The sequence below is a fragment of the Phyllobates terribilis genome, unplaced genomic scaffold (assembly GCF_046119375.1).
Source record: "Phyllobates terribilis strain yellow unplaced genomic scaffold, ASM4611937v1 Scaffold_5__5_contigs__length_657084704, whole genome shotgun sequence".
In the NCBI taxonomy this organism is placed as follows: Eukaryota; Metazoa; Chordata; class Amphibia; order Anura; family Dendrobatidae; genus Phyllobates; species Phyllobates terribilis.
Window position 1 is genome coordinate 653,157,825 of NW_027362765.1, and position 23,549 is coordinate 653,181,373.

Below are 23,549 nucleotides of genomic sequence, written 5' to 3' on the forward strand. Positions count from 1 at the left end.
ACAAATAAAATTCTATTCAAGCTTCTCATACACATATATCCTGGTGGAAATACTACCGCAATATATAAAAATATTGGCAACACCACACTCTTAACAATTAAAATCTTCCCAAAAAAGGATAAACTCCTCAATTTCCAAAAATTCAACTTCTGCTCAACTTTTCCTTTCGCATCATCCCAACTTTCTTTCCCATCCAAACTCTCTGAAAACTTCACACCCAAAACTTTAATAGGTCCATTCACTACATTCACACCTACATCCCTACTTAAACTTCCGCCTCCAAAACCCTTACACTCACTCTTTTCCCAATTCACTTTAAACGCAGATGCACCACAAAAAATAGACACTAACAACTTCACCCGCCTCACCGAACATTCAGAATCACATAATACACACACGTCATCCATATAACCACTCACCTTCCATTCTTTTCCTCCACCTCCCGGCACTTGCACACCACGAATTACCTTATCTTTCCTCAGCATACACAACAATGGCTCAATTGCACAAATAAATGCTACAGGGGACAAAGGACACCCCTGTCGCACACCCGAAAACACATTCACTTTCCTACCCACATACCCATTCATTAAAACACAGCTATAAACACCCGCATACAAACTTCTCACTCGCCCAACAAAATCAGCCGGAAAACCCATTTTTAACAACACTCTGAACAAAAAACCATGCGACAACCTATCATAAGCCTTTTCAAAATCCAAACTTAACAAAAATACACTCTTCTTACGACCCATGCAATCCCATAGACAATCTCTTAACATACACACACACTCATGAATCCGCCTCCCAGGTACCGCACAACACTGCTCATCCCCAATCACACTCTCTATCACATCACGCATCCTATTAGCCATAAGTTTTGCATAGATTTTATAATCACAATTAAGTAACGTTATTGGCCTCCAATTCCTCAGACTTTTCAAATCCCCTTTCTTAGGAATTAACACAACCAAACCTGCACGCATACTCTCAGTCACCTCCATGTTTCCCCACATATACTTACATACATCCACAAAGTCCTTTCCAATCACACCCCACATCACACGATAAAATTCTACTGGGAGGCCATCCTCCCCCGGCGTCTTATTCAAAGCCATACTACACATAACCTTCCATACCTCATCACCAGTCACCTCACCCATCACTCTCTCTCTTTCTGCTTCACTCAACTTACTCTCTAACACACTCAAAACATCATTCTCCAAACATTCATCCCTCTGTTTCACTGCATACAGATCCTCATAAAACTTAGCCACCTCTTCACACATATCCTCTCCACTCACCTCACTTCCATCTGCTCCATACACCACGCTCATACTCTGTTTCTTTCCAAAAACTTTTTTAAAGAAAAACCGAGAACATTTCTCATCCTGCTCCATCTTATCAATCTTTGCCCTAAACACTATGCTTCTCCCTCTCTCCAACAAAAACTCACTAATCTCTTTTTTTACCTCTAAAATATCCTCCTCCACCTCAACTCCTCCTTCCCTTAACTTATACAAAACGCTCAACCGCGCGTTCAGTTTAACAAAACTCTCTCTTTTAATTGCTGCATACTTGTATCCTAAATTTTTAAAGAACATTTTTGTTTGTTTCTTCACCCAGTCCCACCACTCACAAACATTCCCAAACTCATTTTTATGCTTACACCATTCTTCATACCGCCTTTCATACTCCTTTCTCACATCTTCATTCTCTAACAGTTTAACATTTAACTTCCACAATCCTCTCCCAAACACTCCATCAACTTTTATATCCAACTCACACAACATACACACATGATCTGAAAAAAGAACGTTTTCCTGCCTATAATTAACAGAAACCATATTTTTAGAAATAAAACAATAATCCAATCTGGATTGTACCCTACCACTCTCAGAAAAGAAAGTGTTCAACAAAGGATTCATGTTACACACGCGCTGCATATCACACAACCCAAAATCATTCACTAACTCCAATAATGCTTTCCCAGACACATCCACATTCACTCTCCCCACATCACAGTTCATATCACCCACAATTACCACAGGTATTCTTCCTGGAACAAAAAGCTTAATTTTTTCAAATAAATTTTTGCGCTCATTTTTTTCAACTGGCGCATAAACATTAATAACACAAAACTTTACATTCTTGTATACAAAATTAGCAAGGATACATCTCCCCACCTCAATAACCAAATAATCACTCAAAACAACCTCCCTTCCTTTAACCAAAATACCCACACCATCATTCTTATTACATGCACTCCCCGACCACACAGACGCTCCATAAGACCATTCATCCCCTTTCACACCATCCACTACCCCACATTCTTGTAAACAAAAAATAGATGCATTTTGCATAGCTAAAAACTCAAAAATAGCAGCTCTTCTTACTTTACTTTTAAACACTCTTACGTTTTGGGACACTATGGTAAATCCCATAATACTTCTACTCCTTCACCAATTACACAAAGAAATAGCCTTTGGCCTAAACCAAAGCTCACAAGAGGACAAAAAGAAAAAACATTTACAATATTATATGGTGACACTATCCAGCACCACCACTATCCTCCTCCGCCATCAGAACAGAACAGCTGGTTTCCGACCCGCTGGCTTCACCAGCCACACTCCTCATTCTGGCAGTTCTGATCTTCCTCTGAGGCTCACTAAAATCTGCATCATCACTGCCCCCACCATCCTCCCTACGACTCTTCTTTGCACCCCTATCATCCTCCGAAGAAAAATCTTCAATGTTTTCAGGACCCGAAGGGTGTTCAGGACTGTCGGGTTCCGAGATTTGCACTTCACATCCTGTTGCGTCCATTGCCTCTCCAAAAGTCATCATCTCAGGCAGCTCTGCTTCCACCACTTTCCTAGATATTCTCGCAGACACTGCCTTTTTCTCCACCTTTGCCACTTCCCTCCAGAACTCCTTTTCTTCCCTCCGCTTCTTCCTCATTTCTTCAGCAGAAGAAGAACATGGTCTCAGGGACACCTCCTCTGGCGCCGTAGAGGGAGAGGCTCTACCAGTTTCCCGCCTCCTTCCCTCTCTCTCCTCCCTCTCCAATCTTTCCAGCACTTTCAGTGCGCTTGCCATCTGCCTCCTCTCCAGCTCCTCCTCCTTCTGTTCTTTATCAGAACGTCTAGGTGCACTCATAGGACAGTCCTTATACATGTGATCACTACTCCCACAGACATCACAGGACTTGGCCTCTGGACACTGGTTGGCCATATGCCCCTCCTTTCTGCAATTTCGGCAACACTGCCCTTTAAGGCATGTTACCATGGTATGTCCGAAAGAAAAGCATCTACGGCAAAACATGGGCTGGCCTGGGTAAAAGAGGAAACCTCTATGGCCTGCAACGGAAAAATTTGATGGAGGGTGTCTAAAGCCCCCCACACTGTCAGGATCCCTTTTCAATTTCACACGGAATTTATACTGACAGTTAAAGATTCCTAGACAATTGACTTGCTTCACTCCCTTCCGCACATATTCACAGTAGCGAGAGAGGAAGCACTCCAGCAGCTCAGGGTCTGTAAAAGGGTTATAGACAGTCACAGTCACCTCCTTTTCTTGCAGACCAAACAAAGGTTCCCATCTAACTCCTTCCAAGCAGGGGTCACTAGAGTGACCACGGAGCCATTCAAAGACATTAAGGCAAACATCCTGGTCCATAAAGGTAACGTCATAATTACCTTGACGTGAAAATTCGTTGACACTGAAGATCTCAGAACGTCTTGCTCCAGCTTTGCCTTCAACGATGTCTTGGACAATGAAAACCACGTTGTTCTTGTTCTGGTCAGATGGATCCACGGACAAACGGATGGTGTTCTTCACAAAAGACATCTTGGATTCTGTCGGTATGGAATACCACAGGAAAAAGCAGAAAATCCTCCACAAAAGGGTCCGGATTCCTCCAGGAGACTCGCACCAATCAAGGTACAGTCATACGATCGCAGCCAAAAGGCCGAGAAGCGATAACCAGAATTGGTTTCAAACTACGGAGCCACCCAAGGATCCTGAAAAGTCCATTTGTGGAGATGAGCTCCTGGACTCCCGTTAAGAAGACATGTTGTCAACCTCTAGATCCCTTACATGCCTGCACTTTTCGGCTTGCTGCTGCTGCAATCCACGCGTTTTAGATCTGCATAACTCCACCTCTTTAAACACAGCACCTTCACCCCTGCTGTTCCCACCCGCCTCAACACCGTTGGAAGGGAGGAGAACCAATTAAGGCGGGGGGTGGGGTGGAACGAGCAGCTGTCTACCCTTAGCAGGAGGGCTCCTGATTACATACCTCTCCTGCTGCTGCTGCTGGCTGTCCAGCAGCAGACTGAAGGTGGCTGCTGCTGTGCACAGGTATATAAAGGCTCAGAGCCTATTATGACACGCGCAGCCAGCGTTCCATTGCCACATTCCATCTACTGCAGGCAGGATACCTGGCTGGCTGAATGTCGCTGAGAAGCTCACAGAGACCGCCATAAGCAACAGTTTAACAGAATGCCACAGACTAATCAACCAAACTTTTTGGGTTGGGTTCTCTTTTATAGTCTGCAGGCATTAAATGAAAGAAGTCAGTGTTCCAGCAGAAGGAGACAACGTTTCAGAAAAGGCATTGTAGCAAACCAAAAAAGAAATTTTAAGCGCAGCAGAGTAACCAGCGCACATACCTGTTAGCTCAGGTGAGTTTAAAAGGCTGCTGTTGATAACAAGGGCATTTGCTAAATAGATGGTGTGTGTGCAACAATATACTGAAAGGTCAATTATATTGTGCAGCTTATCTCACCACCTGTAGTTATTTAGGTGAAAGCTCCAAAATGCTTGCCTAATATGTCTGTTTATCCAAAAGGAAGTAAAAAGGGAGAGCTAGAAAGATAGCATTGCATCACATTACATGGCAATGCAATGCACAGTTGCTGAAGTTGAACCAAAATGAGCTTGTAATCTGGCTTCTGCAACTTTGAACATGAAAAATCCAATGAGGAGAAGAAAAGCAAAGCCAAAGAGTCCATCCCAAAATCCGACAAACAAGCAAAATGAACAAAAAACATTGAATTCAATTCTTTCTGATTTTAGAAACTGCATTAAAGAAGGGGTGCACCGGTCCTGGAGATACTGCAATACCAGGTCAATGCGTGGAGTGGACAGAGCAAGCTCTTTTTCCATCTCCCTGTTCTAAAAATCCATTTAATATATGGTCCCCAGATAGGGGACGTATCAGATATTAAACTGATAAGAACAGATTTTTTTTTTTTTTTTTCTCCTCAGACGAGGAAATTCCACAGTCTATGGAAACCAGACAAAGGAAAATTCCATCAAAACAGCTGCGTCAAATCCAATACGCAATTTGCTGTCCCCATCATCATCGGAAATATTTATTTCATATTTCAAAACAACAATAACAAAAATCAAGAGGTACTAACAATATATCTCCACTTTTTAACTTTCCATATTCCCTCCGCATCCACTTCCCCTCTCCTCTTTTTGTCCCATAGGAAACACACATACATCTTCCCCAAAATCACCTTCACACTATCCTTTACAGCAATTTCCTTCCTTTTAAACACATACACATTCCTCACATCCCATAACACTTCCTTTATACATGCAAGCATCAACCACAAGACTCTTTCCTTCGTCCCATCACATATTCCCAAACCAAACATAAACAACTCAAAAGACAACAAATTCACACCACACAATTCTTTACACAAAGGCCCCATTCTCCCAATCACATCTCTAGCATACTGGCAATTCCAAAAAACATGCAACACACTTTCCCTTCCACCACAGCCATTTCTTGGACACATTTCACTCCTCACCAAACCTCTATTCCTCTGAAACTCTCTCACAGGTAATACTCCATGTAAAGACTGCCACACAACTTCACTCTGTTTGTTGGTCATACCACTCATCCGCACTTTCTTCCAAACCTTCTGCACATCACCACCCCTAACCATATTTATTCCACATTCTACCTCTCTACATTCAATCATCCTATACACAGCCTTCTTATTCTCCAGCAATCTCACATCTGCATCACACAGTTCATACCTCACCAAAAACTTATAAACCCACACATACCATACAGGCACCTCAAAAGCAATCGGACATCGCAAATCCCTTTCTTGCCACTTTAAACGAAACAAATACGCTCCAAATAAATACCTACACATAGATGAAAACTTTCCATCCGCCCTAATCACTTTCAAAACAAACACAACGATATTCACACCAAAAAACACGTCCAAATTCGGAAAACCCAAACCACCTTTTTCCACTCTTTTAACCAAAATTTCTCTCCTAGCTCTCTCCATTTTCGAGTTCCACAAAAAAACAAATAAAATTCTATTCAAGCTTCTCATACACATATATCCTGGTGGAAATACTACCGCAATATATAAAAATATTGGCAACACCACACTCTTAACAATTAAAATCTTCCCAAAAAAGGATAAACTCCTCAATTTCCAAAAATTCAACTTCTGCTCAACTTTTCCTTTCGCATCATCCCAACTTTCTTTCCCATCCAAACTCTCTGAAAACTTCACACCCAAAACTTTAATAGGTCCATTCACTACATTCACACCTACATCCCTACTTAAACTTCCGCCTCCAAAACCCTTACACTCACTCTTTTCCCAATTCACTTTAAACGTAGATGCACCACAAAAAATAGACACTAACAACTTCACCCGCCTCACCGAACATTCAGAATCACATAATACACACACGTCATCCATATAACCACTCACCTTCCATTCTTTTCCTCCACCTCCCGGCACTTGCACACCACGAATTACCTTATCTTTCCTCAGCATACACAACAATGGCTCAATTGCACAAATAAATGCTACAGGGGACAAAGGACACCCCTGTCGCACACCCGAAAACACATTCACTTTCCTACCCACATACCCATTCATTAAAACACAGCTATAAACACCCGCATACAAACTTCTTACTCGCCCAACAAAATCAGCCGGAAAACCCATTTTTAACAACACTCTGAACAAAAAACCATGCGACAACCTATCATAAGCCTTTTCAAAATCCAAACTTAACAAAAATACACTCTTCTTACGACCCATGCAATCCCATAGACAATCTCTTAACATACACACACACTCATGAATCCGCCTCCCAGGTACCGCACAACACTGCTCATCCCCAATCACACTCTCTATCACATCACGCATCCTATTAGCCATAAGTTTTGCATAGATTTTATAATCACAATTAAGTAACGTTATTGGCCTCCAATTCCTCAGACTTTTCAAATCCCCTTTCTTAGGAATTAACACAACCAAACCTGCACGCATACTCTCAGTCACCTCCATGTTTCCCCACATATACTTACATACATCCACAAAGTCCTTACCAATCACACCCCACATCACACGATAAAATTCTACTGGGAGGCCATCCTCCCCCGGCGTCTTATTCAAAGCCATACTACACATAACCTTCCATACCTCATCACCAGTCACCTCACCCATCACTCTCTCTCTTTCTGCTTCACTCAACTTACTCTCTAACACACTCAAAACATCATTCTCCAAACATTCATCCCTCTGTTTCACTGCATACAGATCCTCATAAAACTTAGCCACCTCTTCACACATATCCTCTCCACTCACCTCACTTCCATCTGCTCCATACACCACGCTCATACTCTGTTTCTTTCCAAAAACTTTTTTAAAGAAAAACCGAGAACATTTCTCATCCTGCTCCATCTTATCAATCTTTGCCCTAAACACTATGCTTCTCCCTCTCTCCAACAAAAACTCACTAATCTCCTTTTTTACCTCTAAAATATCCTCCTCCACCTCAACTCCTCCTTCCCTTAACTTATACAAAACGCTCAACCGCGCGTTCAGTTTAACAAAACTCTCTCTTTTAATTGCTGCATACTTGTATCCTAAATTTTTAAAGAACATTTTTGTTTGTTTCTTCACCCAGTCCCACCACTCACAAACATTCCCAAACTCATTTTTATGCTTACACCATTCTTCATACCGCCTTTCATACTCCTTTCTCACATCTTCATTCTCTAACAGTTTAACATTTAACTTCCACAATCCTCTCCCAAACACTCCATCAACTTTTATATCCAACTCACACAACATACACACATGATCTGAAAAAAGAACGTTTTCCTGCCTATAATTAACAGAAACCATATTTTTAGAAATAAAACAATAATCCAATCTGGATTGTACCCTACCACTCTCAGAAAAGAAAGTGTTCAACAAAGGATTCATGTTACACACGCGCTGCATATCACACAACCCAAAATCATTCACTAACTCCAATAATGCTTTCCCAGACACATCCACATTCACTCTCCCCACATCACAGTTCATATCACCCACAATTACCACAGGTATTCTTCCTGGAACAAAAAGCTTAATTTTTTCAAATAAATTTTTGCGCTCATTTTTTTCAACTGGCGCATAAACATTAATAACACAAAACTTTACATTCTTGTATACAAAATTAGCAAGGATACATCTCCCCACCTCAATAACCAAATAATCACTCAAAACAACCTCCCTTCCTTTAACCAAAATACCCACACCATCATTCTTATTACATGCACTCCCCGACCACACAGACGCTCCATAAGACCATTCATCCCCTTTCACACCATCCACTACCCCACATTCTTGTAAACAAAAAATAGATGCATTTTGCATAGCTAAAAACTCAAAAATAGCAGCTCTTCTTACTTTACTTTTAAACACTCTTACGTTTTGGGACACTATGGTAAATCCCATAATACTTCTACTCCTTCACCAATTACACAAAGAAATAGCCTTTGGCCTAAACCAAAGCTCACAAGAGGACAAAAAGAAAAAACATTTACAATATTATATGGTGACACTATCCAGCACCACCACTATCCTCCTCCGCCATCAGAACAGAACAGCTGGTTTCCGACCCGCTGGCTTCACCAGCCACACTCCTCATTCTGGCAGTTCTGATCTTCCTCTGAGGCTCACTAAAATCTGCATCATCACTGCCCCCACCATCCTCCCTACGACTCTTCTTTGCACCCCTATCATCCTCCGAAGAAAAATCTTCAATGTTTTCAGGACCCGAAGGGTGTTCAGGACTGTCGGGTTCCGAGATTTGCACTTCACATCCTGTTGCGTCCATTGCCTCTCCAAAAGTCATCATCTCAGGCAGCTCTGCTTCCACCACTTTCCTAGATATTCTCGCAGACACTGCCTTTTTCTCCACCTTTGCCACTTCCCTCCAGAACTCCTTTTCTTCCCTCCGCTTCTTCCTCATTTCTTCAGCAGAAGAAGAACATGGTCTCAGGGACACCTCCTCTGGCGCCGTAGAGGGAGAGGCTCTACCAGTTTCCCGCCTCCTTCCCTCTCTCTTCTCCCTCTCCAATCTTTCCAGCACTTTCAGTGCGCTTGCCATCTGCCTCCTCTCCAGCTCCTCCTCCTTCTGTTCTTTATCAGAACGTCTAGGTGCACTCATAGGACAGTCCTTATACATGTGATCACTACTCCCACAGACATCACAGGACTTGGCCTCTGGACACTGGTTGGCCATATGCCCCTCCTTTCTGCAATTTCGGCAACACTGCCCTTTAAGGCATGTTACCATGGTATGTCCGAAAGAAAAGCATCTACGGCAAAACATGGGCTGGCCTGGGTAAAAGAGGAAACCTCTATGGCCTGCAACGGAAAAATTTGATGGAGGGTGTCTAAAGCCCCCCACACTGTCAGGATCCCTTTTCAATTTCACACGGAATTTATACTGACAGTTAAAGATTCCTAGACAATTGACTTGCTTCACTCCCTTCCGCACATATTCACAGTAGCGAGAGAGGAAGCACTCCAGCAGCTCAGGGTCTGTAAAAGGGTTATAGACAGTCACAGTCACCTCCTTTTCTTGCAGACCAAACAAAGGTTCCCATCTAACTCCTTCCAAGCAGGGGTCACTAGAGTGACCACGGAGCCATTCAAAGACATTAAGGCAAACATCCTGGTCCATAAAGGTAACGTCATAATTACCTTGACGTGAAAATTCGTTGACACTGAAGATCTCAGAACGTCTTGCTCCAGCTTTGCCTTCAACGATGTCTTGGACAATGAAAACCACGTTGTTCTTGTTCTGGTCAGATGGATCCACGGACAAACGGATGGTGTTCTTCACAAAAGACATCTTGGATTCTGTCGGTATGGAATACCACAGGAAAAAGCAGAAAATCCTCCACAAAAGGGTCCGGATTCCTCCAGGAGACTCGCACCAATCAAGGTACAGTCATACGATCTTAGCCAAAAGGCCGAGAAGCGATAACCAGAATTGGTTTCAAACTACGGAGCCACCCAAGGATCCTGAAAAGTCCATTTGTGGAGATGAGCTCCTGGACTCCCGTTAAGAAGACATGTTGTCAACCTCTAGATCCCTTACATGCCTGCACTTTTCGGCTTGCTGCTGCTGCAATCCACGCGTTTTAGATCTGCATAACTCCACCTCTTTAAACACAGCACCTTCACCCCCTGCTGTTCCCACCCGCCTCAACACCGTTGGAAGGGAGGAGAACCAATTAAGGCGGGGGGTGGGGTGGAACGAGCAGCTGTCTACCCTTAGCAGGAGGGCTCCTGATTACATACCTCTCCTGCTGCTGCTGCTGCTGGCTGTCCAGCAGCAGACTGAAGGTGGCTGCTGCTGTGCACAGGTATATAAAGGCTCAGAGCCTATTATGACACGCGCAGCCAGCGTTCCATTGCCACATTCCATCTACTGCAGGCAGGATACCTGGCTGGCTGAATGTCGCTGAGAAGCTCACAGAGACCGCCATAAGCAACAGTTTAACAGAATGCCACAGACTAATCAACCAAACTTTTTGGGTTGGGTTCTCTTTTATAGTCTGCAGGCATTAAATGAAAGAAGTCAGTGTTCCAGCAGAAGGAGACAACGTTTCAGAAAAGGCATTGTAGCAAACCAAAAAAGAAATTTTAAGCGCAGCAGAGTAACCAGCGCACATACCTGTTAGCTCAGGTGAGTTTAAAAGGTTGCTGTTGATAACAAGGGCATTTGCTAAATAGATGGTGTGTGTGCAACAATATACTGAAAGGTCAATTATATTGTGCAGCTTATCTCACCACCTGTAGTTATTTAGGTGAAAGCTCCAAAATGCTTGCCTAATATGTCTGTTTATCCAAAAGGAAGTAAAAAGGGAGAGCTAGAAAGATAGCATTGCATCACATTACATGGCAATGCAATGCACAGTTGCTGAAGTTGAACCAAAATGAGCTTGTAATCTGGCTTCTGCAACTTTGAACATGAAAAATCCAATGAGGAGAAGAAAAGCAAAGCCAAAGAGTCCATCCCAAAATCCGACAAACAAGCAAAATGAACAAAAAACATTGAATTCAATTCTTTCTGATTTTAGAAACTGCATTAAAGAAGGGGTGCACCGGTCCTGGAGATACTGCAATACCAGGTCAATGCGTGGAGTGGACAGAGCAAGCTCTTTTTCCATCTCCCTGTTCTAAAAATCCATTTAATATATGGTCCCCAGATAGGGGACGTATCAGATATTAAACTGATAAGAACAGATACTACACTTGATCTTAGCCAAAAGGCCGAGAAGCGATAACCAGAATTGGTTTCAAACTACGGAGCCACCCAAGGATCCTGAAAAGTCCATTTGTGGAGATGAGCTCCTGGACTCCCGTTAAGAAGACATGTTGTCAACCTCTAGATCCCTTACATGCCTGCACTTTTCGGCTTGCTGCTGCTGCAATCCACGCGTTTTAGATCTGCATAACTCCACCTCTTTAAACACAGCACCTTCACCCCCTGCTGTTCCCACCCGCCTCAACACCGTTGGAAGGGAGGAGAACCAATTAAGGCGGGGGGTGGGGTGGAACGAGCAGCTGTCTACCCTTAGCAGGAGGGCTCCTGATTACATACCTCTCCTGCTGCTGCTGCTGCTGGCTGTCCAGCAGCAGACTGAAGGTGGCTGCTGCTGTGCACAGGTATATAAAGGCTCAGAGCCTATTATGACACGCGCAGCCAGCGTTCCATTGCCACATTCCATCTACTGCAGGCAGGATACCTGGCTGGCTGAATGTCGCTGAGAAGCTCACAGAGACCGCCATAAGCAACAGTTTAACAGAATGCCACAGACTAATCAACCAAACTTTTTGGGTTGGGTTCTCTTTTATAGTCTGCAGGCATTAAATGAAAGAAGTCAGTGTTCCAGCAGAAGGAGACAACGTTTCAGAAAAGGCATTGTAGCAAACCAAAAAAGAAATTTTAAGCGCAGCAGAGTAACCAGCGCACATACCTGTTAGCTCAGGTGAGTTTAAAAGGCTGCTGTTGATAACAAGGGCATTTGCTAAATAGATGGTGTGTGTGCAACAATATACTGAAAGGTCAATTATATTGTGCAGCTTATCTCACCACCTGTAGTTATTTAGGTGAAAGCTCCAAAATGCTTGCCTAATATGTCTGTTTATCCAAAAGGAAGTAAAAAGGGAGAGCTAGAAAGATAGCATTGCATCACATTACATGGCAATGCAATGCACAGTTGCTGAAGTTGAACCAAAATGAGCTTGTAATCTGGCTTCTGCAACTTTGAACATGAAAAATCCAATGAGGAGAAGAAAAGCAAAGCCAAAGAGTCCATCCCAAAATCCGACAAACAAGCAAAATGAACAAAAAACATTGAATTCAATTCTTTCTGATTTTAGAAACTGCATTAAAGAAGGGGTGCACCGGTCCTGGAGATACTGCAATACCAGGTCAATGCGTGGAGTGGACAGAGCAAGCTCTTTTTCCATCTCCCTGTTCTAAAAATCCATTTAATATATGGTCCCCAGATAGGGGACGTATCAGATATTAAACTGATAAGAACAGATACTACACTTGATCTTAGCCAAAAGGCCGAGAAGCGATAACCAGAATTGGTTTCAAACTACGGAGCCACCCAAGGATCCTGAAAAGTCCATTTGTGGAGATGAGCTCCTGGACTCCCGTTAAGAAGACATGTTGTCAACCTCTAGATCCCTTACATGCCTGCACTTTTCGGCTTGCTGCTGCTGCAATCCACGCGTTTTAGATCTGCATAACTCCACCTCTTTAAACACAGCACCTTCACCCCCTGCTGTTCCCACCCGCCTCAACACCGTTGGAAGGGAGGAGAACCAATTAAGGCGGGGGGTGGGGTGGAACGAGCAGCTGTCTACCCTTAGCAGGAGGGCTCCTGATTACATACCTCTCCTGCTGCTGCTGCTGCTGGCTGTCCAGCAGCAGACTGAAGGTGGCTGCTGCTGTGCACAGGTATATAAAGGCTCAGAGCCTATTATGACACGCGCAGCCAGCGTTCCATTGCCACATTCCATCTACTGCAGGCAGGATACCTGGCTGGCTGAATGTCGCTGAGAAGCTCACAGAGACCGCCATAAGCAACAGTATAACAGAATGCCACAGACTAATCAACCAAACTTTTTGGGTTGGGTTCTCTTTTATAGTCTGCAGGCATTAAATGAAAGAAGTCAGTGTTCCAGCAGAAGGAGACAACGTTTCAGAAAAGGCATTGTAGCAAACCAAAAAAGAAATTTTAAGCGCAGCAGAGTAACCAGCGCACATACCTGTTAGTTCAGGTGAGTTTAAAAGGCTGCTGTTGATAACAAGGGCATTTGCTAAATAGATGGTGTGTGTGCAACAATATACTGAAAGGTCAATTATATTGTGCAGCTTATCTCACCACCTGTAGTTATTTAGGTGAAAGCTCCAAAATGCTTGCCTAATATGTCTATTTATCCAAAAGGAAGTAAAAAGGGAGAGCTAGAAAGATAGCATTGCATCACATTACATGGCAATGCAATGCACAGTTGCTGAAGTTGAACCAAAATGAGCTTGTAATCTGGCTTCTGCAACTTTGAACATGAAAAATCCAATGAGGAGAAGAAAAGCAAAGCCAAAGAGTCCATCCCAAAATCCGACAAACAAGCAAAATGAACAAAAAACATTGAATTCAATTCTTTCTGATTTTAGAAACTGCATTAAAGAAGGGGTGCACCGGTCCTGGAGATACTGCAATACCAGGTCAATGCGTGGAGTGGACAGAGCAAGCTCTTTTTCCATCTCCCTGTTCTAAAAATCCATTTAATATATGGTCCCCAGATAGGGGACGTATCAGATATTAAACTGATAAGAACAGATACTACACTTGATCTTAGCCAAAAGGCCGAGAAGCGATGACCAGAATTGGTTTCAAACTACGGAGCCACCCAAGGATCCTGAAAAGTCCATTTGTGGAGATGAGCTCCTGGACTCCCGTTAAGAAGACATGTTGTCAACCTCTAGATCCCTTACATGCCTGCACTTTTCGGCTTGCTGCTGCTGCAATCCACGCGTTTTAGATCTGCATAACTCCACCTCTTTAAACACAGCACCTTCACCCCCTGCTGTTCCCACCCGCCTCAACACCGTTGGAAGGGAGGAGAACCAATTAAGGCGGGGGGTGGGGTGGAACGAGCAGCTGTCTACCCTTAGCAGGAGGGCTCCTGATTACATACCTCTCCTGCTGCTGCTGCTGCTGGCTGTCCAGCAGCAGACTGAAGGTGGCTGCTGCTGTGCACAGGTATATAAAGGCTCAGAGCCTATTATGACACGCGCAGCCAGCGTTCCATTGCCACATTCCATCTACTGCAGGCAGGATACCTGGCTGGCTGAATGTCGCTGAGAAGCTCACAGAGACCGCCATAAGCAACAGTTTAACAGAATGCCACAGACTAATCAACCAAACTTTTTGGGTTGGGTTCTCTTTTATTGTCTGCAGGCATTAAATGAAAGAAGTCAGTGTTCCAGCAGAAGGAGACAACGTTTCAGAAAAGGCATTGTAGCAAACCAAAAAAGAAATTTTAAGCGCAGCAGAGTAACCAGCGCACATACCTGTTAGCTCAGGTGAGTTTAAAAGGCTGCTGTTGATAACAAGGGCATTTGCTAAATAGATGGTGTGTGTGCAACAATATACTGAAAGGTCAATTATATTGTGCAGCTTATCTCACCACCTGTAGTTATTTAGGTGAAAGCTCCAAAATGCTTGCCTAATATGTCTGTTTATCCAAAAGGAAGTAAAAAGGGAGAGCTAGAAAGATAGCATTGCATCACATTACATGGCAATGCAATGCACAGTTGCTGAAGTTGAACCAAAATGAGCTTGTAATCTGGCTTCTGCAACTTTGAACATGAAAAATCCAATGAGGAGAAGAAAAGCAAAGCCAAAGAGTCCATCCCAAAATCCGACAAACAAGCAAAATGAACAAAAAACATTGAATTCAATTCTTTCTGATTTTAGAAACTGCATTAAAGAAGGGGTGCACCGGTCCTGGAGATACTGCAATACCAGGTCAATGCGTGGAGTGGACAGAGCAAGCTCTTTTTCCATCTCCCTGTTCTAAAAATCCATTTAATATATGGTCCCCAGATAGGGGACGTATCAGATATTAAACTGATAAGAACAGATACTACACTTGATCTTAGCCAAAAGGCCGAGAAGCGATAACCAGAATTGGTTTCAAACTACGGAGCCACCCAAGGATCCTGAAAAGTCCATTTGTGGAGATGAGCTCCTGGACTCCCGTTAAGAAGACATGTTGTCAACCTCTAGATCCCTTACATGCCTGCACTTTTCGGCTTGCTGCTGCTGCAATCCACGCGTTTTAGATCTGCATAACTCCACCTCTTTAAACACAGCACCTTCACCCCCTGCTGTTCCCACCCGCCTCAACACCGTTGGAAGGGAGGAGAACCAATTAAGGCGGAGGGTGGGGTGGAACGAGCAGCTGTCTACCCTTAGCAGGAGGGCTCCTGATTACATACCTCTCCTGCTGCTGCTGCTGCTGGCTGTCCAGCAGCAGACTGAAGGTGGCTGCTGCTGTGCACAGGTATATAAAGGCTCAGAGCCTATTATGACACGCGCAGCCAGCGTTCCATTGCCACATTCCATCTACTGCAGGCAGGATACCTGGCTGGCTGAATGTCGCTGAGAAGCTCAAAGAGACCGCCATAAGCAACAGTTTAACAGAATGCCACAGACTAATCAACCAAACTTTTTGGGTTGGGTTCTCTTTTATAGTCTGCAGGCATTAAATGAAAGAAGTCAGTGTTCCAGCAGAAGGAGACAACGTTTCAGAAAAGGCATTGTAGCAAACCAAAAAAGAAATTTTAAGCGCAGCAGAGTAACCAGCGCACATACCTGTTAGCTCAGGTGAGTTTAAAAGGCTGCTGTTGATAACAAGGGCATTTGCTAAATAGATGGTGTGTGTGCAACAATATACTGAAAGGTCAATTATATTGTGCAGCTTATCTCACCACCTGTAGTTATTTAGGTGAAAGCTCCAAAATGCTTGCCTAATATGTCTGTTTATCCAAAAGGAAGTAAAAAGGGAGAGCTAGAAAGATAGCATTGCATCACATTACATGGCAATGCAATGCACAGTTGCTGAAGTTGAACCAAAATGAGCTTGTAATCTGGCTTCTGCAACTTTGAACATGAAAAATCCAATGAGGAGAAGAAAAGCAAAGCCAAAGAGTCCATCCCAAAATCCGACAAACAAGCAAAATGAACAAAAAACATTGAATTCAATTCTTTCTGATTTTAGAAACTGCATTAAAGAAGGGGTGCACCGGTCCTGGAGATACTGCAATACCAGGTCAATGCGTGGAGTGGACAGAGCAAGCTCTTTTTCCATCTCCCTGTTCTAAAAATCCATTTAATATATGGTCCCCAGATAGGGGACGTATCAGATATTAAACTGATAAGAACAGATACTACACTTGATCTTAGCCAAAAGGCCGAGAAGCGATAACCAGAATTGGTTTCAAACTACGGAGCCACCCAAGGATCCTGAAAAGTCCATTTGTGGAGATGAGCTCCTGGACTCCCGTTAAGAAGACATGTTGTCAACCTCTAGATCCCTTACATGCCTGCACTTTTCGGCTTGCTGCTGCTGCAATCCACGCGTTTTAGATCTGCATAACTCCACCTCTTTAAACACAGCACCTTCACCCCCTGCTGTTCCCACCCGCCTCAACACCGTTGGAAGGGAGGAGAACCAATTAAGGCGGGGGGTGGGGTGGAACGAGCAGCTGTCTACCCTTAGCAGGAGGGCTCCTGATTACATACCTCTCCTGCTGCTGCTGCTGCTTTCTGTCCAGCAGCAGACTGAAGGTGGCTGCTGCTGTGCACAGGTATATAAAGGCTCAGAGCCTATTATGACACGCGCAGCCAGCGTTCCATTGCCACATTCCATCTACTGCAGGCAGGATACTTGGCTGGCTGAATGTCGCTGAGAAGCTCACAGAGACCGCCATAAGCAACAGTTTAACAGAATGCCACAGACTAATCAACCAAACTTTTTGGGTTGGGTTCTCTTTTATAGTCTGCAGGCATTAAATGAAAGAATCAGTGTTCCAGCAGAAGGAGACAACGTTTCAGAAAAGGCATTGTAGCAAACCAAAAAAGAAATTTTAAGCGCAGCAGAGTAACCAGCGCACATACCTGTTAGCTCAGGTGAGTTTAAAAGGCTGCTGTTGATAACAAGGGCATTTGCTAAATAGATGGTGTGTGTGCAACAATATACTGAAAGGTCAATTATATTGTGCAGCTTATCTCACCACCTGTAGTTATTTAGGTGAAAGCTCCAAAATGCTTGCCTAATATGTCTGTTTATCCAAAAGGAAGTAAAAAGGGAGAGCTAGAAAGATAGCATTGCATCACATTACATGGCAATGCAATGCACAGTTGCTGAAGTTGAACCAAAATGAGCTTGTAATCTGGCTTCTGCAACTTTGAACATGAAAAATCCAATGAGAAGAAGAAAAGCAAAGCCAAAGAGTCCATCCCAAAATCCGACAAACAAGCAAAATGAACAAAAAACATTGAATTCAATTCTTTCTGATTTTAGAAACTGCATTAAAGAAGGGGTGCACCGGTCCTGGAGATACTGCAATACCAGGTCAATGCGTGGAGTGGACAGAGCAAGCTCTTTTTCCATCTCCCTGTTCTAAAAATCCATTTAATATATGGTCCCCAGATAGGGGACGTATCAGATATTAAACTGATAAGAACAGATACTACACTTGATCTTAGCCAAAAGGCCGAGAAGCGATAACCAGAATTGGTTTCAAACTACAGAGCCACCCAAGGATCCTGAAAAGTCCATTTGTGGAGATGAGCTCCTGGACTCCCGTTAAGAAGACATGTTGTCAACCTCTAGATCCCTTACATGCCTGCACTTTTCGGCTTGCTGCTGCTGCAATCCACGCGTTTTAGATCTGCATAACTCCACCTCTTTAAACACAGCACCTTCACCCCCTGCTGTTCCCACCCGCCTCAACACCGTTGGAAGGGAGGAGAACCAATTAAGGCGGGGGGTGGGGTGGAACGAGCAGCTGTCTACCCTTAGCAGGAGGGCTCCTGATTACATACCTCTCCTGCTGCTGCTGCTGCTGGCTGTCCAGCAGCAGACTGAAGGTGGCTGCTGCTGTGCACAGGTATATAAAGGCTCAGAGCCTATTATGACACGCGCAGCCAGCGTTCCATTGCCACATTCCATCTACTGCAGGCAGGATACCTGGCTGGCTGAATGTCGCTGAGAAGCTCACAGAGACCGCCATAAGCAACAGTTTAACAGAATGCCACAGACTAATCAACCAAACTTTTTGGGTTGGGTTCTCTTTTATAGTCTGCAGGCATTAAATGAAAGAAGTCAGTGTTCCAGCAGAAGGAGACAACGTTTCAGAAAAGGCATTGTAGCAAACCAAAAAAGAAATTTTAAGCGCAGCAGAGTAACCAGCGCACATACCTGTTAGCTCAGGTGAGTTTAAAAGGCTGCTGTTGATAACAAGGGCATTTGCTAAATAGATGGTGTGTGTGCAACAATATACTGAAAGGTCAATTATATTGTGCAGCTTATCTCACCACCTGTAGTTATTTAGGTGAAAGCTCCAAAATGCTTGCCTAATATGTCTGTTTATCCAAAAGGAAGTAAAAAGGGAGAGCTAGAAAGATAGCATTGCATCACATTACATGGCAATGCAATGCACAGTTGCTGAAGTTGAACCAAAATGAGCTTGTAATCTGGCTTCTGCAACTTTGAACATGAAAAATCCAATGAGGAGAAGAAAAGCAAAGCCAAAGAGTCCATCCCAAAATCCGACAAACAAGCAAAATGAACAAAAAACATTGAATTCAATTCTTTCTGATTTTAGAAACTGCATTAAAGAAGGGGTGCACCGGTCCTGGAGATACTGCAATACCAGGTCAATGCGTGGAGTGGACAGAGCAAGCTCTTTTTCCATCTCCCTGTTCTAAAAATCCATTTAATATATGGTCCCCAGATAGGGGACGTATCAGATATTAAACTGATAAGAACAGATACTACACTTGATCTTAGCCAAAAGGCCGAGAAGCGATAACCAGAATTGGTTTCAAACTACGGAGCCACCCAAGGATCCTGAAAAGTCCATTTGTGGAGATGAACTCCTGGACTCCCGTTAAGAAGACATGTTGTCAACCTCTAGATCCCTTACATGCCTGCACTTTTCGGCTTGCTGCTGCTGCAATCCACGCGTTTTAGATCTGCATAACTCCACCTCTTTAAACACAGCACCTTCACCCCCTGCTGTTCCCACCCGCCTCAACACCGTTGGAAGGGAGGAGAACCAATTAAGGCGGGGGGTGGGGTGGAACGAGCAGCTGTCTACCCTTAGCAGGAGGGCTCCTGATTACATACCTCTCCTGCTGCTGCTGCTGCTGGCTGTCCAGCAGCAGACTGAAGGTGGCTGCTGCTGTGCACAGGTATATAAAGGCTCAGAGCCTAATATGACACGCGCAGCCAGCGTTCCATTGCCACATTCCATCTACTGCAGGCAGGATACCTGGCTGGCTGAATGTCGCTGAGAAGCTCACAGAGACCGCCATAAGCAACAGTTTAACAGAATGCCACAGACTAATCAACCAAACTTTTTGGGTTGGGTTCTCTTTTATAGTCTGCAGGCATTAAATGAAAGAAGTCAGTGTTCCAGCAGAAGGAGACAACGTTTCAGAAAAGGCATTGTAGCAAACCAAAAAAGAAATTTTAAGCGCAGCAGAGTAACCAGCGCACATACCTGTTAGCTCAGGTGAGTTTAAAAGGCTGCTGTTGATAACAAGGGCATTTGCTAAATAGATGGTGTGTGTGCAACAATATACTGAAAGGTCAATTATATTGTGCAGCTTATCTCACCACCTGTAGTTATTTAGGTGAAAGCTCCAAAATGCTTGCCTAATATGTCTGTTTATCCAAAAGGAAGTAAAAAGGGAGAGCTAGAAAGATAGCATTGCATCACATTACATGGCAATGCAATGCACAGTTGCTGAAGTTGAACCAAAATGAGCTTGTAATCTGGCTTCTGCAACTTTGAACATGAAAAATCCAATGAGGAGAAGAAAAGCAAAGCCAAAGAGTCCATCCCAAAATCCGACAAACAAGCAAAATGAACAAAAAACATTGAATTCAATTCTTTCTGATTTTAGAAACTGCATTAAAGAAGGGGTGCACCAGTCCTGGAGATACTGCAATACCAGGTCAATGCGTGGAGTGGACAGAGCAAGCTCTTTTTCCATCTCCCTGTTCTAAAAATCCATTTAATATATGGTCCCCAGATAGGGGACGTATCAGATATTAAACTGATAAGAACAAATACTACACTTGATCTTAGCCAAAAGGCCGAGAAGCGATAACCAGAATTGGTTTCAAACTACGGAGCCACCCAAGGATCCTGAAAAGTCCATTTGTGGAGATGAGCTCCTGGACTCCCGTTAAGAAGACATGTTGTCAACCTCTAGATCCCTTACATGCCTGCACTTTTCGGCTTGCTGCTGCTGCAATCCACGCGTTTTAGATCTGCATAACTCCACCTCTTTAAACACAGCACCTTCACCCCCTGCTGTTCCCACCCGCCTCAACACCGTTGGAAGGGAGGAGAACCAATTAAGGCGGGGGGTGGGGTGGAACGAGCAGCTGTCTACCCTTAGCAGGAGGGCTCCTGATTACATACCTCTCCTGCTGCTGCTGCTGCTGGCTGTCCAGCAGCAGACTGAAGGTGGCTGCTGCTGTGCACAGGTATATAAAGGCTCAGAGCCTATTATGACACGCGCAGCCAGCGTTCCATTGCCACATTCCATCTACTGCAGGCAGGATACCTGGCTGGCTGAATGTCGCTGAGAAGCTCACAGAGACCGCCATAAGCAACAGTTTAACAGAATGCCACAGACTAATCAACCAAACTTTTTGGGTTGGGTTCTCTTTTATAGTCTGCAGGCATTAAATGAAAGAAGTCAGTGTTCCAGCAGAAGGAGACAACGTTTCAGAAAAGGCATTGTAGCAAACCAAAAAAGAAATTTTAAGCGCAGCAGAGTAACCAGCGCACATACCTGTTAGCTCAGGTGAGTTTAAAAGGCTGCTGTTGATAACAAGGGCATTTGCTAAATAGATGGTGTGTGTGCAACAATATACTGAAAGGTCAATTATATTGTGCAGCTTATCTCACCACCTGTAGTTATTTAGGTGAAAGCTCCAAAATGCTTTCCTAATATGTCTGTTTATCCAAAAGGAAGTAAAAAGGGAGAGCTAGAAAGATAGCATTGCATCACATTACATGGCAATGCAATGCACAGTTGCTGAAGTTGAACCAAAATGAGCTTGTAATCTGGCTTCTGCAACTTTGAACATGAAAAATCCAATGAGGAGAAGAAAAGCAAAGCCAAAGAGTCCATCCCAAAATCCGACAAACAAGCAAAATGAACAAAAAACATTGAATTCAATTCTTTCTGATTTTAGAAACTGCATTAAAGAAGGGGTGCACCGGTCCTGGAGATACTGCAATACCAGGTCAATGCGTGGAGTGGACAGAGCAAGCTCTTTTTCCATCTCCCTGTTCTAAAAATCCATTTAATATATGGTCCCCAGATAGGGGACGTATCAGATATTAAACTGATAAGAACAGATTTTTTGATTGAAGCTGCATCCAAGGCACTGAAAAATGTGACCGAAGTCACACCAAAACAGCGCACGAGGTGAGGATTCATGTGGACCCTTCCCGGAGGAGAGGGTTCCCAATAAACCATCCCCATCCCTCCGAGCCAGAAGGCCACAGCGAGGGTCAGGGATCTCCGATGCTCTCCCTAGCCGAAGCCGGAGAAGAGCCGTTTTCGTGCTCCCAGCTTCCATCTAGGCTGCCACCCTAGTGGAGCTGGAGCCTGTGTTGGTTTCTCAGCCCAAAGCTGACCGGACCTCCGACCGGGTTTATAAAAATTCCCCTTCCTAGCCCGGAGGCCAGGAATAGGGGGGGTTGCTCAGAAAGTATGATTGGCAAAGGTGCGGCGTGCTACGAAGCCAAGTCTTTCTGGGGTTCCCAGTCCCAGTAAGCTTGGACTCCCACCAGGGCGCCTACTCCTGGGGCACATTGCTCCAAAGCCCTCACACTTACCCAGCCTAGTGACTTCGATCCTGGAGGGCCATGTTTTCCATCAGATAACTCTATGAGCCACCTGGCGTACTAACAAGTGCACCAAACCAGTGTGTAATATGCATCAATTTACTAGGGCAGCCCAAGGACAAAACTGACTTTTCAAAAGATACTACACTTGATCTTAGCCAAAAGGCCGAGAAGCGATAACCAGAATTGGTTTCAAACTACGGAGCCACCCAAGGATCCTGAAAAGTCCATTTGTGGAGATGAGCTCCTGGACTCCCGTTAAGAAGACATGTTGTCAACCTCTAGATCCCTTACATGCCTGCACTTTTCGGCTTGCTGCTGCTGCAATCCACGCGTTTTAGATCTGCATAACTCCACCTCTTTAAACACAGCACCTTCACCCCCTGCTGTTCCCACCCGCCTCAACACCGTTGGAAGGGAGGAGAACCAATTAAGGCGGGGGGTGGGGTGGAACGAGCAGCTGTCTACCCTTAGCAGGAGGGCTCCTGATTACATACCTCTCCTGCTGCTGCTGCTGCTGGCTGTCCAGCAGCAGACTGAAGGTGGCTGCTGCTGTGCACAGGTATATAAAGGCTCAGAGCCTATTATGACACGCGCAGCCAGCGTTCCATTGCCACATTCCATCTACTGCAGGCAGGATACCTGGCTGGCTGAATGTCGCTGAGAAGCTCACAGAGACCGCCATAAGCAACAGTTTAACAGAATGCCACAGACTAATCAACCAAACTTTTTGGGTTGGGTTCTCTTTTATAGTCTGCAGGCATTAAATGAAAGAAGTCAGTGTTCCAGCAGAAGGAGACAACGTTTCAGAAAAGGCATTGTAGCAAACCAAAAAAGAAATTTTAAGCGCAGCAGAGTAACCAGCGCACATACCTGTTAGCTCAGGTGAGTTTAAAAGGCTGCTGTTGATAACAAGGGCATTTGCTAAATAGATGGTGTGTGTGCAACAATATACTGAAAGGTCAATTATATTGTGCAGCTTATCTCACCACCTGTAGTTATTTAGGTGAAAGCTCCAAAAT

The 23,549-nt window shown here is 44.2% G+C and overlaps 10 non-coding genes and 1 pseudogene across 10 annotated transcripts; all 11 read right to left on the bottom strand.

Moving 5' to 3' along the window:
* Positions 1-5,093: 5,093 nt before the first annotated feature.
* LOC141150606 (U2 spliceosomal RNA) lies at positions 5,094-5,281 on the bottom strand. Its single transcript, XR_012246760.1, has one exon. It is a non-coding gene; the product is annotated as a U2 spliceosomal RNA (small nuclear RNA).
* A 6,155-nt stretch (positions 5,282-11,436) lies between these two features.
* Positions 11,437-11,627, bottom strand: LOC141275031 (U2 spliceosomal RNA). The gene has a single exon (XR_012323287.1). It is a non-coding gene; the product is annotated as a U2 spliceosomal RNA (small nuclear RNA).
* A 1,115-nt stretch (positions 11,628-12,742) lies between these two features.
* Positions 12,743-12,933, bottom strand: LOC141275034 (U2 spliceosomal RNA). The gene has a single exon (XR_012323289.1). It is a non-coding gene; the product is annotated as a U2 spliceosomal RNA (small nuclear RNA).
* Positions 12,934-14,048: 1,115 nt separating this feature from the next.
* On the bottom strand, positions 14,049-14,239 carry LOC141275035 (U2 spliceosomal RNA). The gene has a single exon (XR_012323290.1). It is a non-coding gene; the product is annotated as a U2 spliceosomal RNA (small nuclear RNA).
* Positions 14,240-15,354: 1,115 nt separating this feature from the next.
* LOC141275036 (U2 spliceosomal RNA) lies at positions 15,355-15,545 on the bottom strand. The gene has a single exon (XR_012323291.1). It is a non-coding gene; the product is annotated as a U2 spliceosomal RNA (small nuclear RNA).
* A 1,115-nt stretch (positions 15,546-16,660) lies between these two features.
* Positions 16,661-16,851, bottom strand: LOC141275037 (U2 spliceosomal RNA). Its single transcript, XR_012323292.1, has one exon. It is a non-coding gene; the product is annotated as a U2 spliceosomal RNA (small nuclear RNA).
* Positions 16,852-17,965: 1,114 nt separating this feature from the next.
* Positions 17,966-18,156, bottom strand: LOC141275038 (U2 spliceosomal RNA). Its single transcript, XR_012323293.1, has one exon. It is a non-coding gene; the product is annotated as a U2 spliceosomal RNA (small nuclear RNA).
* Positions 18,157-19,271: 1,115 nt separating this feature from the next.
* Positions 19,272-19,462, bottom strand: LOC141275039 (U2 spliceosomal RNA). Its single transcript, XR_012323294.1, has one exon. It is a non-coding gene; the product is annotated as a U2 spliceosomal RNA (small nuclear RNA).
* Positions 19,463-20,577: 1,115 nt separating this feature from the next.
* Positions 20,578-20,768, bottom strand: LOC141149956 (U2 spliceosomal RNA). The gene has a single exon (XR_012246232.1). It is a non-coding gene; the product is annotated as a U2 spliceosomal RNA (small nuclear RNA).
* Positions 20,769-21,883: 1,115 nt separating this feature from the next.
* Positions 21,884-22,065, bottom strand: LOC141150182 (U2 spliceosomal RNA). The gene has a single exon (XR_012246447.1). It is a non-coding gene; the product is annotated as a U2 spliceosomal RNA (small nuclear RNA).
* A 524-nt stretch (positions 22,066-22,589) lies between these two features.
* Positions 22,590-22,705, bottom strand: LOC141151084 (U2 spliceosomal RNA; annotated as a pseudogene).
* Positions 22,706-23,549: the final 844 nt, after the last annotated feature.